Genomic DNA, 17,471 nt, shown 5'->3' with positions numbered 1-17,471 from the left:
GCAGAGGTTTATTTATTTATTAATTTTTTTAACGCTTGTTCATTTTCGAGAGATAGAGAGGCAGAGTGCAAGCAAGAGTGGGGCAGAGAAAGAGGGAGACAGAATCCAAAGCAGGCTCTAGGCTGTCGGCACAGAGCCTCATGCGGGGCTTGAACTCACAGACTGTGAGATCATGACCTGAGCCAAAGTTGGATGCTTAACCGACTGAGCCACCGAGGTGCCCCTATATGCAGAGGTTTAGAAAGTATTTTGTTCTTTGAAGTACAATAGGCTGTGCTGTCTAATTTGATGCTCAGTCTCCTTATTTAAAATGTAACTCACCTTCCTTGTGCTCTGCTCTCTTTTTCTCTGTAAAGAGCCTCATCTGCTTTCTGGAACCCTGGTCCTCCACTTGCGTTCTTGCCTCCTCACTTGGGATGCCAGCGGTAACGGGACTGGCTCCCCGTTCTGATTCTGAACAAGGTTATAGGCCAGTATGGACTTCTCTGCCCAGACTGGAAGTGAACGAGGAGCAGGGGACTGGGAAGAGCATCTCCAAACACACTCAGAACTGCCGTTGGGTTAGACGTGGACTCTTGGAAGAGAGCAGCTACAGGTATAGTTGTGCATGTTACTGGCTTGAGACGAGACCAGAGCACCTTCCCCCCCACCCCCCAAGCCTGCAGGGACAGTTATATGGAGAATTTAAAGAAAAAAACATCGGACGAAGACTTGTAGCCATATTGAAGAAAAGATGTTCTTGTCTGTGGCTGTAGGTATCGTGTTCTAAATTGCATCATTTTGGTATCTTATATATCATATACCCCCCTTTCTCTTCAAAAATGACACTGTAGCATTGATTTTGTTTTCATCAATCAAGGCGAGCCAACCCATGTGGTTTGCAAGGGGGTAAATAAACCAGGCACAAGGAGTAAAATGTAATGATGTAACCACAAGTAGGGCAAGATGCATGTGCATCGCTGGCTGGCCATGTTCTCTAGACAGAAGCTGAACACTGGAGTTGGGACTTGATTCTCCAGCATCCATATCGCTTTGGGAACACTCTTTATCCTTGTTTGAAAGCATGGACTTAGAAGTGAAACTTAAGCTCCTTTGACAAAATCCTATTTAATCAGGCCTTTTGCTTATCTGCAGGCATAAGCCAGCCTCCCTAGAGCTGCAACTTACTCTGTTTGTTGGGCGATAGAAATTTATTCCATTCTTCTTGCCACTTCCTAGGAACGTGGTTCAGGAACTTGAACCGGACCCTGAACGGTGGATACAATTAATGTTACTTTCAGAAGTAGCTTGTCGGGGCACCTGGGTGGCTCAGTCGGTTAAGCGTCCAATTTTGGCTCAGGTCATGATCTCACGGGGTCATGATCTCATGGTTCGTGAGTTCGAGTCCCGTATTGGGCTCTGTGCTGACATCTCAGAGCCTGGAGCCTGCTTCGGATTCTGTGTCTCCCTTTCTCTCGCTGTCCTTCCCCTGCTCGTGCTCTGTCTGTCTGTCTGTCTCTCTCTCTCTCTCTCAAAAATAAATAGACAAAAGAAATATCTTGTCTATCTTAACGTTAAATAACTATTCACCTTATGTTTTTTCTTTTACTTCTGTTTATAAAAAATTGAATCTTTTTTTGTATAAAATACAAATGGATCCCTTGCAATCCATTAGTCAGATGGTCCACTCACATTTATTGAATACTTGACCAGATGAGAGAGACGTTTTTATTATATGTAGTGCTTTTATGTAGAGTCAAGGCTGTACATGGACTTTCCAGTCTCTCCCATTATCTGTCCATTATTCCTCACACCTGCACAACGGTTTGGATACTTTAAGTTCAGTTTCTTAACCTCAGCACTATTGGCCTATTGGGCCAGATGACTCTGTCGTGGAGTGAGGTCCTGTGCACTGTGGGATATTCAGCAGCACCCTAGGCTTTGCCCTACCTGACGCCAGTAGCGCTCCGTGCCCCCACCCCAACTCAACTGCAGCAAACAAAACTGGCTCAAAGACATTAACAAATACCCTCTGGGAGCCAAAATTGCCCACGGTTGAGAATTACTGTTTTGGCCTAATAATGTGTTTTATATATTAGATAAGGCAAACCAACTCCTTAGCAACGCTTAGATGAAATTCTGAGGTATTGGTATCTCAGTCATTGTAATCAGGCTCTGGTACTTTATTGAAAGGAGAAGCGGTGTGTAATAACAAGATGACTGATGTGCTCGCGAGCTGAAACTCCTTATGATCGGAGGATCATTTTTTTCTCCCTCTTTCTCTCTCTGTCTAGAACCTAGGAGTGGAGGAATAACTGGGAACGTGAAATCGTTGTGTCCAGAGATCTTTTTGACAAAAGCTCACTCCATTAATGTTACCTATGCATGATCACGAGGAGAGATGTTTCTTTTTCTTTTGCCTTGGGATGTGTCTGTGAGGGACTTAAGTCACCCGGGTAGGATGTGGAAGACTAGGAGGTGTCAGAAACAGCCACGTGCCTGCCCGGGGAGGCCAGACAATCTCGGGTGGCCAGATCAGCTGGACAAGAGGAAAGACCAAGATCAAATAACAATACAGTATCTGCGAACGTGTCATAGAACATGGTAACGTAAGGTAGCAGGACAGGGGTATGCTACGAGAAAATGATTGGAAGTCCAGTGGCTAACAGCTCCAGAGAAAACTGTTCACCAGTAACCAGGCTCCAGCTTCTGAGCTAAGTTCAAGAACAGAGAGGGAAAGAAGTCAGGAAAGACTAAGAAAAATAGGACTGCGCTAACAAGAGTTTTACAGAAACCACATGATGGAGACGAGAAGCTAGCTCAAGCAACATGTCAGAGACGCAATTATCTGGGGTAGAAAATAAGATCCTAGAAGATCAGTAGCGAATATTTCTTTATCCTATATCTTTATGCGTCAGATGGATATGCGTTCATCACATCACATGTGAGACTTTATCCCCTAAATTGACAAATACTTTTTGAGCATCTGCAACGTTTGTGCTGGGTGATGGAAATTGAGTAGCCAAAATAGAAAAACATCCCGCTGTCATCCGGTTTGTGTTCTAATGGAGGAGGAGAGGACATAAACATAATAAATAGATAAATACATAGTGTGTGCGAAGGGAATAAGTGGTAAGAAAAAGTGGTTCAGGGTAAAAAGGATTGGGAGTGCTAAGTGTCAAGTCAAATTAAATACGGACTTAGATAAAGAGAGACTTCATTTAAAAGACTGTTTCGATAGGCAGAATCCTCTGATCCTAGAAATCTGCAAATATCTCAAAATTAAACAGAAATAAAAGGCTTTTGGGGGGCCTGGGTGGCTCAATTGGTTAGGCGTCCGACTTCGGCTCAGGTCATGGTTCCTGAATTCGAGCCCTGCCTCAAGCCCTCTGCTGTCAGTGTGGTGCCTGCTTTGGATCCTCTCTCCCCATCCCCCTCTCTGCCCCTCCCCCACTCATCCTCTCTTTCTTTCTCTCACTTCAAATAAATAAAAACTTAAAAAATACATCAAAAAAGAAATAAAGGGCTTTTCTTTTACAGGGTGGGGTGGGAAGAGCTAGCAGGAAGTCTGTGGGGGAGGAGGGCAAATGGGTGGGGTGGGCAGGTGGCATCTTTGGGGTGTTTTTACAGTGAAATGTTTTTCTTTATGGTTAGCAGATTCTCAGAATGAGGTGTGTTAGGGGCGGATGTTTTGCACCCTAGTGGTTTAGTGCTTGTCTAAACTTGAGGACAAGCCAATATTTAGGGGCCCATGTGGAGGAGAGGAGCCTGCCTCAAGTTTGGTCAAGCAGAGTTTAATGCGTATGTCGAGAGAGATTGTGCGCACTTGGTCCTAGGGAGGAGCATTTATGTACAACGTTAAATGCAGGGGTCAAGGGGGGGGGGCTCACTGGCATATTGTCAGAGCTGAAGTAAGTGAATAAGCAAAGACTTCAGAGCAACAGGGGAACAAAAAGCTGATACTGAAAGAGAAGCATCGCGGCCAGAGGGAAGGCTAGCATGAGGCGTTGCGGTGGGAGTGTCGCTGTTGTGTGTGAAAAATAGCACGGCAAATTCTGTTTTCCGAAGATTGCCTCGGTGATATCTCCCATCCCACATGCATTTCTTGCAATGCCATCTTGCCACCTTCCCATGGACAGGGAGACTTTGTTTCTCCAAGTCCTTAAGTCCTGCCAGGCTCTGGGACTGCCGGCACCCATAGCATATGGCAGAAATGTTGCCGTGCCAGTTGTACGTGTGGCCCTTACTTAACTGGCAGAAAACTTCGGCTTCCCGGTTCCTGGAACAGCTGTTCTTGGGACACTGTCTGCGAACACCGACTCCCTCCCGGGCCACACTGTGAGAAGCCCAGGGCGTGTAGAGAGGCCACATGGAGGCGCTCTGGCCTGTAGCCTCAGCTCAGACCCCAGCATCGACCGTGAGTCATGTGAATGAGTCATCTTGGACGCCCGCCTTTCTGAGCCAGCAGATGATTGCAGATCTGGCTGACAGTGGTCTGCAACCCCACAAGAAACCTTAAGCAAGAATGCCCAGCCAAAGTCAACCAACCTACAGAGCCACCAAGGGATAACAAAGTGTATTAGGCCACTTAATTTGGGGGAAGTTTGTTATGAAGGAAGAGATGACTGGGATAAATAGCAAGGAGGAAACTGTGGGGCGAGGGGAGCGGGCCACGGGGAAATTTGTCTCCAGGGACATGAAGTCGGAAAAGTACATGGGAAGTCCAGTTGGGTATTGCCTCCTAAAAACTTTTGAGTTTTGCCCTGAGTGAAGTGGAGGGCCGGTACAGGGTCACGAAAGCACAGTGACATGATCTGAGTTACATTCTGAAAGGGTCTCCCTGGCTGCTGTGTGGGGAATCAAATGCAGCCACTGTTGTAACAACCCCGGTGAGCGATGATAGCAGCTCAGATCACACTGATGGACGGACGGGAGGTGAGAAGTTGTTGGCATCTGTATGCGTTTTGGTGGTAGAGCCCCGAAGTGTTTCCTGATGGATTGAGATGTGAGAGAATGAGGTAGTCAAGAATGCCTGTGGTCCTGGGAGAACGATGTTCCCATTCTGAACTGAGATGAGGAACGCTGCTGGAGGACCAGGTGCAAGGAGGGAGACTGAGGGCTCAGCTCAGGATGTGTTCCATCTGGAACATGGTTAGACGTCCAGGTGGGAATATCAGGTAGGGATCAGGATGTTATAGGTTTGGAGTTAGTGAAGGTGTCAGGGCTGGAGTTTTAAATACAGTAGTTCTCAGAATATGGGTGTTTTGAAGGCATGAATGAATGAGGTCACCTATGGAGTGAGTGTTAGAAAAAGGAAGAGAAGAGAGGAGAAAAGAGGAGGGGAGGAGAGGAGAGGAGCGGGGAAGAAAGAAGGGACCAGGAACTGAGTCCTGAGCCATTGCAAGGTGGAAGAGGCTGGGAGAAGACAAAGGGACAGAAAGCAAGACTGAGAAGGAGCAGCTCGTGACAAAGGAAGAAAACTGAGAAAGTGGATGTCCTAAAGTCTGGTGAAGGAGATGTTTTCAGTAGGAAGGAGCCAGAAGCTGGGTCAATGCCTCTGCTAAGTCAAATAAGGAGAGAACTGAGAATTGACCTCTGTGTGTGGTCTCAGCAAATGATCTCAGTCTCTCTGTTTCTCCCCATACACAATACGATAGTTATTGAGCATTTACTATATGTCAAGTACTTCCTAGGCCTTGGGGATATTAAGGTAAGTTAAATGTTCCCTTGAGGAGTTTCCAACCATCCAATCGATTAAACAATATTTACTGCATAATTACTATGTGTAAAGACACTGTACTAAATACTATGAAGGATATAAATGTTGTATGGGATACGTGTTTAGCCTAATTGGAAATACAGACAGAAACACACAGACTGACATACTGCAGTGCCGGTAAAGCCCACAAGAAATGTCACAAGGAAGTGTAAGATTTCAGTAAGTGGCATATTGTATGATGAAAGGATAGGTCGCGCAAGTTGGAAAAATCTGGGAAAGCTTCGTGAGAAGAAACAAATAGAAAAATGCGTGGGTGGGGAGCATGTGGTGTGGTCATTGGAGGTCAGTTAATAGGCAACTATGGAGAAGTCAGAAAATGAATGTAGAAACTAAGTGTGACAGCACGGGTGAACCTGGAGGACATTATTCTAAGTGGAATAAGCCAGTCACAAAAGGACAAATCGCGTGTGATTCCACTTACAGGAGGAATCTAAAATAGTCAAACTCCTAGAAAAATGGTGGCTGCCAGAGGCTGGGGGAAGGGGCAGAATGGGGACTTGCTATTTAACCGGCATCGAGTTTCCATTACACGAGATGAGTGGAGTTCTAGACATTTGCTGTTACAACGTTGTGCCTGCCGTTAACCCTACTGAATCATACACTTAAAAATTTGTTAAAAGGGTAAATCTCATTCTGAGCGTTCTACAATTTAAAAAATCTCAAAAACCAATTATAAATTGAAAGAAGTAAGTGGGGATACCTGTTCACGACTTTGGATTTTGACCTTTTTCTGTGCTATGGCAGGATCGGGGTCTGGTGGATGAGGAAGTTTTGGCCCAGTGGGTGCATCATAAATTTCTATTTTAGGATCATGGATCTGGTGGTGAAAGTTAGGATGGAGTGTAGTTGGGGGGATGGTAGGATTCAGAAATGATATCACTGAAATGGACCGGCACTTAGAATAATACAGATACTTTAAAGTCTTTTCAATGTTGTGGAGACTTTATCTCTTCATCGATGTGTGTGTTCTTGTGCATTTAGGGTGGTGTGTGTGTGTGTGTGTGTGTGTTGGATGAACATCTGTTTCTTAATGCATTTCTTCCTAAGTACTCAGTTTTTTGCTGCCAGGAATGGGTTTCATTTATTTCATATTCTAGCTACCACTAGTGCCTAAGAATTTAATTGCAATGCTTGGTGTTTCCTTCCATCCTACAGCAAAAAGAGCTTAATTTGTCTTTTGGGTTTACTTTTCTCTTGTTTTCTAGTTATGCAATCGTATCACCCACAAACACTGATATTTCAATGTCTTCTGTTTTGATTCTCACACCTCCCTTTTTAAAAATGTAAAGTCTGAGCCTGGTGCCTGGCATATATTATCTCCTCCAGAATAATCGTTTGTTCATTCTTATCCTTCTTTTTTCTGTTTCTTTTTTTCAGATGTGTGGAAACATTGTCCAGTAAATTTGTCAGACTCAAGCGCTTTTATTTTTAAGTTACTATTAACCTTTTATGTTGATTTAAATCTCTTGATCTTGTCCTGTGTCTTCAAAATCTCTTTTTTCCCCCATTTTTATTCATTTAGAAGCATTTACCAGGCATTTGTTATGTGGGAAACCAGAGTCTGAGCATAACCCACCAAGTATCCCCGTGAAAGTCTCAATCTATTAGGGAGTCAGACACTGAACTGAATCACTGTAGACACAATAAAATAATAGATATTATATAGGTACAGGTAAATGACTAGATTTCTCATTTCTTATTCCAAATTTTATTAATTGTTATACTTTCCAGTTTTTTAAACAGTGGTTAAATTCCAACATATACACTCTGATTTTTTCCCAAAGCATTATTAATATTGCTATCATATTCTCATACAAATCTTATTTTATCTTTTCATTGTTTTATTCATGATTTTGTGTTGTCATATTCCTTCTCCCTTTTTATGGCTTTTAAATATTTATTTGTTTAATACATATTTGAGGGTAGGTTTTGTGCTAGTTAGTGACAGTAATAACATGACTTACCAGATTCTTGCCGGTTAATTACTCTTTTGGCACTATTTCCTATACTTTGAATGCATGGTTTCATTTTGTTATATTAAACACATCTTTGTAGGTGTAGGAGCCAAGGGCAGTCCACCCCAAAATGTGCCATTTTGGAATATTGATTATTTTACATAAAAGTTACTTAAGAGACAGCCTGTGCAGGAAGGATACTCTGCCCCCCACGCTGTTCCCCCCAAAAGCAGGAGATATATCTCCCTTGTGAAAGCTGTCCTCCTGTACCAGGAGGTAAAGAGACATCCTTGTCACCAGAGATGGGGCATTTAGAGCAGAGAAGGCTGTATAAACAACTTTTGTTACTTTTTATCAAGTTACTACCCCAGCCCACCTGCTGTTTACAATTCCTCACTAACTGAAGCTCACAAAGTTGTTTTCTTTGTCCCGTCAATTCCTTACAGATTTCTTGTCTGTTTTCCTAAAAAGTATGAAAACTGCCCTCTCTGGTTATTTCTTTAGGTCTCAATTTCAGTAATGGGTCTCCATGGGCACATAATAAAATGTTGGGTTTTTTTTTCTCCCGTTAATCTGTCTCATGTCAATTTAATTTTTAGTCCGGCTGGAAGACCTTGAAGGACAGAGGAAGGAATTTTTCTTCTCTACAAAGGCTATAATTAAGTGTATTTTATTTTGAAGCTTAGAAGAGGCTCTTTTTAATAGAAACTGCCAGGTTGTTCACAATAAAAGGTACATTGGACACATTTTGGATTTCCTCTCTTACCCTACAGGTTTACTGTTCCTGTTCCCAGAGTTTTCTTTTCATGTATTTATATTATGTGCAACTTATGCATTTAAATTCTTTCTTTCTCGGGGCTCCTGGGTGGCTCCGTTGGTTGAGCATCCGAGTTTGGCTCAGGTCATGATCTCACGGTTCATGAGTTCGAGCCCCGCCTCGGGCTCTGTGCTGACAGCTCAGAGCCTGGAGCCTGCTTCGGATTTTGTGTCTCCCTCTCTCTGCCCCTCCCCCGTGCGCTCACACTCGCGCTCTCTCTCTCTCTCTCTCTCTCAAAAATAAATAAACATTCAAAAAAAAGAAACGCTTTCTCTTTTAAACTCATTTGGAAGATAACTGGCGCTCACCTAATTTTCCTTCTATTTTAAAATATTAACGCGAGTTTTTAGAACTCTGTTTTCCCTCATATTTTTTTCCATCTTTAAATCAGACTACTCCTCTCCTCTCTGAGGCAGCCTTCTGGCCTAAACCTCTGTCAGTCAACAGTGTCAGTTTTAACACAGCTAGCTACAGGTGTCCTTGGGGACTTCCAACTGTCGCGATGGGATGGGCACGGGGGCTACAGATCACTGGAAGGTGGGGCTCAGCCAGTGAGCTTTTAAACTCTTCTAGTTGTTCTAACACCTGGGGGACACACTCTCACTTCTATCCCGAGGTCCTTTTCGACATCAGCAGCATCTGCAGCACTGAACTCAATATTAGGGCGTACATCCCAGCTCACAAACAGCATGGACACAAAGGAATTCTGCAGAAAACACTGGCTGGCAACACGAGGGACTGTATTCTGACACAAATCTCTTGTTGAAGGATGTAGAGGTGAGAAAAGAAGAGGCTTTATTTGCTGCCAGGAGGAGAGTCAATCTAGAAGGGAAATGGCTGTGACATCTGGCAATTAGCAGAGATTTGATGTGTTATAGGTCTTATGGGCCCTGAGACAAGTGGACCAAGCAGTAGCAATATGGGACGGGGGGTGCCAGGCAGATGCTCTCGAAGGCCAATGAATTGTTATTAATTTTCCGAGAAGTGAATCTGGGAGTTAACCCTCAGCTCTTCTCAAAAAATCTGACATAAAAGTAAACAATCTGAGAAAGTACCTTTTGCACTTTTTTGTGGTTTGGAGCTAAGCAGCATATATGGGGGGGTGTAACCTTGAGGCTTACAGCTTCTGTTTTTGCAGAAAGATCTTAGCTCTGTACACTTTTGAGCTCTTCCAGTGCACGCACAGGCCACTGGGAATCCGCTCAGCCCTACACAGACCGCAAACCACATCCACATAATAAATGCCATCAAAACAAGGGAGCGAATCGTGGGTTCTGTCTTAACTCCCCAAAGCCAGAAAGGGGCCCGTATATCCACTGCCCATTAGCCTAGGAGTTCAAAGGAGAGGTTATCTTGTGGTGTCTGTGGGTGACTGAATGAAGTCTAGGACAAAATTTTGAAGAACCGCGTGCAGAGGCAAGAACAATAACTTTAGGACAATTGGTATAAATGGGCAAGCTGGGGGCCTCGTGCCCCCTGCAGAATTCTGAGGGTTCACCTCGTTTACAGTTCTAGCTGGTAGCTGCTAGGCAGGAAGGCCACTTTCCCTTCTCCCACAGCCTACTCAGCTCCTCTCACCTCTCTTACAGTGCGAGGGAACAATTACAGTTCCTGGAAAGGTGAAAGCAGGGATTTGTACAGCCACAGAGAGGCGAGGCATCCATGGCATCCCCTGAGCAAATCTAACTTTATTACACACGTCTCAGGCTACCTGTGGAAAAGGGGCAGTTTTATTGTTTACATTTCTAATCCATCACAGGTTCTTTTATAAAATACCGTAAAAATGAATCACTGCAAAAATTAAAAGGCATAATTAGATTCAACAGGCATGAGCTTTCTCTGCTAGACTGTTGTTAAGTTTCTGAAGACTTACTCTCAATATCAGTACTCCTCAGAGGGGGGTGATGAACAGTTTGCAGACTTACTCTGGTTTGTGGACAGCCTAGGAGTATCAATTTCCAAAGTTAAGCATTCTGAGAGAATACTGTGACCAACCTTTTTAAACATAAATTTATTGAAATCTCTCCACATCTATTTATTGTTTTAAAAATTTTAATGTTTATTTTTGAGAGAGGCAGAGTGTAAGTGGAGAAGGAAGGGGCAGACAGAGGGAGACACAGAATCCAAAACAGGCTCCAGGCTCAGAACTGTCAGCACAAAGCCCGACGCAGGGCTCGAACCCACGAACCGTGAGATCATGACCTGAGCCGAAGTCGGAAGCTTAACCGACTGAGCCACCCAGGTGCCCCTCTGTATTTCTTTATCTATCTATCTATCTATCTATCAATCATCTATCTACCTATTTATCATCTATCAATTGTCTATCTACCATCTGTCTTTACCTTGCGTATTATTCTCATAGTTTCAAATTGTATGCTTGAATTTTGTTTCATTTCCATTCCATTCCATTCCATTCCATTCCATTCCATTCCATTCCATTCGGTTCTGTTGTGTTCTGTTCTATTCTATTCTATTCTATTCTATTCTATTCTGCACTGCATTCACTCCATTCCATTCCCTTCTGAATTTGTTTAACTTGTGGCCACAAGGGCATATCTTCCTAGTGAATCCCAAAATAATGGCTGGAAGGCTGGGAAGAAGGTATGTGTATATGGTTTTGGTAATGACAGTAACCATGAGCTGCAGTGGGTTCAGAACTTGTGGGGAAGTAGTCATTTGGCGGCTGGTGAATATCCATTTTATATTTCCTGATGCAGATTTTTAAGTAAATGATAAAGTCACCTTAAAAAGTGAATCTGTTTCTATGTTAAGTTTGGACTCATTTGTTTCTTGATCTAAATCTTTGGGGGGGGTGTTGATTGTCAGAAATTGTTTTGGAGATTCTTTGATTATACCTTAAGATTTTCACAAAGAGATGCCTACTTGGCTAGTTTTCTTCAGATACTTTACTGCTTCCTTTAAAAAAAAATTAAGAGAGCTTATTTTTTAAAATGATACTTCACTTAGGTTTATTCTTGAACCATTTCTTGCTTTTCTTTTTAGGGAATTAGCAATCTTTTTCAGTCCCTATGTATTTTATGTTTTCTGTGTCCTGCTAGGGCCAAATTAGCATATCTGGGACCTAATGCTCATGGTGTTTTGTTTCTGTCAGATGTGCGTTAATTTTCATCTAAACCCTGGATTTCTCACAGTCTAAGAGGCAAGATCTATAGTCATTCAGATTCTTGTATCTGTTACTTACATTCATCCTGGACCTGTGTGAGATTATGACCTTGCATTTGTAGGGGAGGAAACAAATATTTATGTTTTCACCCTTCTAGGTTTTCAGCGAGGGCTTGATGGGAGAAAAAGGGAAAAAAGGCTGGACTTCGCTGCGGCTCATAGTCCCCAGGCAGGATTCTTGAAGCACACAGGTTGTAACACTCCTACAGCTACCTCGAGGACTTCCTTTAATGTTTCACCACCAGAGCTTCGCTCTGGTTAGTGTTCCTTCCCTCTGATAACCATATATATCCCCTCCACCCCATATATGTTAGCAATCATCCTTCAAACATACGGCCCACTGATACACATCGGAAGGGTCTCATGACTAATGTTTTACTAGATAGTAGTAAATAACCTTATCTTAACAGCAGCTAGCCCCTCAGGGTCCTGGAAACCTTGCTTCCAAATTCCTTAGAGACTTAACGCTATTCCTACCCCCCACTAACTAAAAAGTACCTAATCAGTTATTCCTCACACTCCCAGTGCGCTCTTTCTGCTCACGGGGCCTTTTTGCAACAAAAATGGCTCAAGAATTCTTTCTTGACTGGTGGCTCTCCACCCCACACCAGGGCTCTGTAACAAAAGGCAGATCAACAGGAGAGAAACAAAGAGAAGTTTTATTAACGTGTTTATCTTATGTATACATAGGAGAAACTGGGGATGAGTGACTCATAGTTTTTTTTTGTTTTTTTTTTTTTTTTTAATTTTTTTTTTTTCAACGTTTATTTATTTTTGGGACAGAGAGAGACAGAGCATGAACGGGGGAGGGGCGGAGAGAGAGGGAGACACAGAATCGGAAACAGGCTCCAGGCTCTGAGCCATCAGCCCAGAGCCCGACGCGGGGCTCGAACTCACGGACCGCGAGATCGTGACCTGGCTGAAGTCGGACCCTTAACCGACTGCGCCACCCAGGCGCCCCAGTGACTCATAGTTTTGGTTAGAACCTGGTCTTAGCAAGAAAGGTATTTTTAGGGAAGAGACAAGATAAAGGAAAAGGACTGTGGGTCTCCAGGCCAGCAAATTGTGTGAGAACAACTCTAAGGGAAACTAATGGCAGAAAAAGGCTAGTCACCACAGTCTGGCATGTGGGTTTCTCTCATGCCACCTCCAGGCTGAGAAGGGACTAAAATGGTCTATGGTGATTAACTTTTGTCCTTTCTGGTACAGAGGGGAAAGGAGACACTTTTATAATTTTATGTCTTGCTTTTAGGCAAATGGGAGAAAAGCAGAGAGCTTTTTTTCTTCTTCTTTTGGGGGGAGGGAGGTCTGGTCCTTCTTAATTGCCTTCAGTCTGAAATAATCCATATGCTGAAGTGGCATATTTTGCGGTGGCCAAATTTTGCTACCCTTCACAGTTAAGGCTTTAAAGCTTGAAAATTAGAGGAAGCCATTTTTCTTTCAATGTTGCTCCTAAGAAAAAGATCAACGAGAAATTAGTATTAATATATATATGAGATTTAATATCTGTGATTTTTATTTTTTTAATTAAAAAATTTTTTAAGTTTATCTATTTTGAGAGAGAAAGAGAGACAGAGAGCGTGGGCAGGAGAGGGGCAGAGAGAGAGAATCCCAGACAGGTTCCATCCACACCATCAGCGTGGAGCCCGGCGTGGGGCTTGAACCCACGAAACATGAGATTAGGACCTGAGCCGAAACCGGGAGTTGGGCGTTTAACCAATGAGCCACCCAGGTGCCCCAACATCTGGGATTTTTCAAATCGAGTGCAATGAAAATCACATCTCTGATGACACAAAACTAAAAACAGATCACAGAGTAAAAACAAGAGTGAAAGAGTCCAATGAAAGGGGAGACGAAAACCATTTAAAAACCTACTCTGAACTAGACGTGGATTTAAAAAGAAGTAAACTACTTTCTTGTATACTATAATAATTTTAAGAACGTGGATTCTAAGCCAGATGACTCATCTGACATCATTTCATCTGACATCTTTTTTTTTTTTAATTTTTTTTAACGTTTATTTATTTTTGAGACAGAGAGAGACAGAGCATGAACAGGGGAGGAGCAGAGAGAGAGGGAGACACAGAATCCGAAACAGGCTCCAGACTCTGAGCGGTCAGCACAGAGCCCGACGCGGGGCTCGAACTCACGGACCGCGAGATCGTGACCTGAGCCGAAGTTGGACGATTAACCGACCGAGCCACCCAGGCGCCCCTCATCCGACATCTTTAATATAATCGTGTTTGGGGTCTAGTAACCTTCTTAAGTGTGAAAAAAGTGCAGATAAAAATAAAACCTTCATTATGGTATTTTAAGGATTAAACGAGTCAATTTAAGTATATGAAACAGTGGCCTAGGAGCTATACGCATGAATATGAGCATGACCTACTTCCTGCTCTTTGAGAGCTTCCAGTGACTCATAAAACAAAATAAAAAGCAGTGAAAGTTAAACATTCGAAGACAGACAAATGGATGGGTGGACAGGTGTGAATAACAGTCCGGGGTTATAGTCGGTAAGTGAAGAAATGGAAGCCTAAAGTGTTTGTGATTTACTTTTGGTCCCTTGGCTGGCAAGACCAGGGCTGAGAATACGCCTCAGTAAGTCCTCTCCAAGTAGAGAACCAGGGCTCTTTGCCCTCTGCAGTGTTATTTCAGCCCCTATACTTACTAGCTGTGTGAGCTTTGGGAAGTGACTCAGCCTCTCTGAGCCTTAATATCTGTATCTATAAAACAGAGCTAATAGCACCTGTCTCTGGAACTTGCTATGAGTATTGACTGAGATGATGTGTATAAAGTACTGTACAGAGTGCCTGGCCCACAGCAAGCATTCAGATGTACCTTAACTTTTATTACTAGTCATATAAATACTTGATTTCATTCCAGTACTGCTTGTGGGGAGTAGATGACATACTTGGAGTCACATAGTCAAGATTAGTTCTATTTTTGTATACATTTTCTGTTTCTGCGTACAGTATACAAGACAGAAACAATCAGGAATAATAAATACAGAGAGATAAATACCACAATTTACAAGGAAGAGCCTTCCCAGAAGAAGCAATTAATTGCAAAACGATGTGACTTGTGTTTTTCCCTCTCTCTTTAAGCTTCCACAAGAGGCTATGCCATGCTTCAAAACACTGCAACAGAAAGAAGAGGGAAAAAAAAAAAAAGATTTCTAGACAATCCAGTCTGTATGAAATACCTAGGGCAATTCCTGGCACCAGAGAGGTGTTGAGTGTAAGTTAAATGGATTTTTTTATGTGATTATTGAAAATGTCTTCTACGCCTTCTTCACAAATACTCACTATCCCCAAACAAACTACGTTTGTCAACACCAAGGTCGAAACAGTACCACAAAAGAGAAGATTTCTCTGGGGGGGGGGGTGGGGGCGCGAGGGGGGGATTTATGGCTCGATCTGTGAGTCATTTGTAATAAAATATCTAAAAATATATGCCTCAAAATGTGAAAGAGTTACGTTTATCAAAACTGTCTTTCTTTGTTCTTGTTTGAAAGATGAGTGTGGACTGAGTGAGAGTGTCATTGAAAGCCAAATAAATCAGGGGACTCTGGGAAGCAAGACTGCTGATGAGAAAATCAGGGTCCAGTCCGAGGGTGCTGAGGTGCTATACTGTGAGCTGTTCAGCTGCGAACTCAGCATGTGCTCACTAAGCCCCGGGATGCACACAGTCCATGCTGGGCCCTGGAGGTAGCCAGTAAATACTGTTCAGGTTCCCACTGGAAAGACAAGACCTACCCTCAGAAGTCAACCAAATGATACTGTCCCAAGTCAATAAAGACCCTGTAATGAGGAATCACAGTGTGAAATGTGATTCAGGCCAAACGAGAGCCCTAAGGTAGGTTCTGCGAGTCATGGGAAGAAGAAAGCTCTGAGGTCTGCAAGCATCTGGAAGCCTTCATGGAAGAGGTGGGATCTTGGGCTGAAACTCAGCAGGACTATAGCATCAGGAGAGGGTGAAAGAGGGAAGTTACTGGGGCATAAGCAGGGGTTGCTGCTGTATAATGGGATCAGGCAGTGAGCGTTTGGCACTCAGGAAGCCCACTGGGGCATCTCTTGGTACTCCTGTGCTATGGTCTCATAAAACATGGCAACTGGGGGCCCAGGCTCCTCAGAGATGAATGTGAGAAGTATCCACCAAAGCTTAAGGGCAATCTACAAGAGGGATTGAGAAAGGAGAGGGTCGGTACCACCTGTGGTTTTAGGACTAAAGCAGCCACAGGAGATTAGCTTATTCCACTAACTCTCTTTCCCCCAGAAATTGTGACTGTCCAGAAAATGCAAGACTCTGACAGAGGAGTGAACTTAATGTGCCCTCAGATCCCTTTTACTGGCTCTTAGCCTCTTCCTGTTTGCTGGAGAGGACTGTGCCTGGGCACTGGGGCCTCACACTCCTTCAGGGCAGGCTGTTGCTAATCCTGGGTGACTGTAGGAATGCAAGGGCCCTCCTCTGTCGTCTTAAGACAAGACCACCACCAGAGTGCAGCTTATACTCCAGAGCTCTCTGCGAGATCAGGCTGCAGACTGGGGCTTCATGGAAATCACAGCCTGATTTGGATTCCTTCTCTTCCCTCCTCTGCTTCCTTTCCTCCCCTCCTGGTTTCTTGTGGGAGTACTTCCTTAACACATTCCCCCGCACTGGACTGCTCACTATAGGATCTGCTTCTGAAAGGGTGGGTTGGATCAAGGTTCCAGGGAGAGGATAAGCATGCTCAATTTGCTTGAGGGAACTAGACTCCCTTAGGTACAAAAGGAGGGCAGAAAAATTTGGAGAAGAGTTTAGAATTCCAGTTACTGCATGGCACCTTGCAGAAATGTAACGAAGCTAAAGAAATTCCTAATTCTTTTTTGCTGGGTATGAGCTGAGACAGCCTGTTACAGGTGCAGTTGGCTGCGTTCAGCTGAAGTGCGACTGAGTCTAAGTTCTGCGAATGCATCTTGCGGTTCAGAACCTGACTATACAAAGTGTAGGTTACGGACACTGCCCGTGTTCCTCGCCCATGTCTCCTGAGGACTCGGTGGTTGGGGAAACTGCCTCAGGCTACAAGGACCAGTGGTGTTCTAAGGGCTTCCTCTGGCAAGCTAGCATGCTTGGCCTGATGTCAGATGGGCTGGAGATGCTGCGGCATTAATATCCCCAGAGCCGTTCTCGTCCAATGGGAATTAGTGCATGACATATCCCAGATTTCTCAGTCCTCCCACGATCTCTGAGAAGTGTGCCACCGTGCCTCCTGGAGCCTGAGACCCGGTCTCCCACAAGGATATTCTCTCGGTGGCTGCTTCTTGCCTGTCCCCATTCTCCATCCCCTTACTGATATTTCCTGGGATCTTATTCCACGTCTATTCGCAATAAACCCTGTGTCAGGATCTGCTTCTGGGGGAGCCCAAATTAAGACAGACAGGTTCAACCTCAGGACTTCCGTATTCTCATGAATATCTTCTGCTGAGATGCAGTTTCTTTAAAAGGCAGTTTACCTGTGGTGCCGCTCTGCAGGTTCAGAGCACGCTCCTTTGGAAAATGTTTCAGACTCTGTAACTCATGTTTATGAATATGGTTACTCAGGGTAAAGATTTTTTTTTTTTCCTTTTGACTATGGTCTGAATAATCATGAGCGGTATTGCAAGCGGAATGTTTCAGCAGAAGAAAATCAGGGAAATTAAGAAAATCACAATCATTCCCGAGGTGGTCGGGAAACTCTTCTGCAGGTCACTGATTCAGCAAGAAGTTATCAAGTCTTGTG

The 17,471-nt window shown here is 43.7% G+C and overlaps 1 long non-coding RNA gene across 1 annotated transcript; it reads left to right on the top strand.

Annotated features, from left to right (window-relative positions):
* Positions 1-338: 338 nt before the first annotated feature.
* On the top strand, positions 339-15,111 carry LOC123585471. Its single transcript, XR_006706215.1, has 3 exons — positions 339-595; positions 11,812-11,970; positions 14,818-15,111. It is a non-coding gene; the product is annotated as an uncharacterized LOC123585471 (long non-coding RNA).
* The last annotated feature ends 2,360 nt before the right edge of the window (positions 15,112-17,471 follow it).

This window comes from Leopardus geoffroyi, chromosome C3 (assembly GCF_018350155.1).
Source record: "Leopardus geoffroyi isolate Oge1 chromosome C3, O.geoffroyi_Oge1_pat1.0, whole genome shotgun sequence".
Taxonomy (NCBI): Eukaryota; Metazoa; Chordata; class Mammalia; order Carnivora; family Felidae; genus Leopardus; species Leopardus geoffroyi.
Note: the sequence above shows the minus strand (reverse complement) of the source record. Positions and strands in the feature narration are given on the sequence as shown.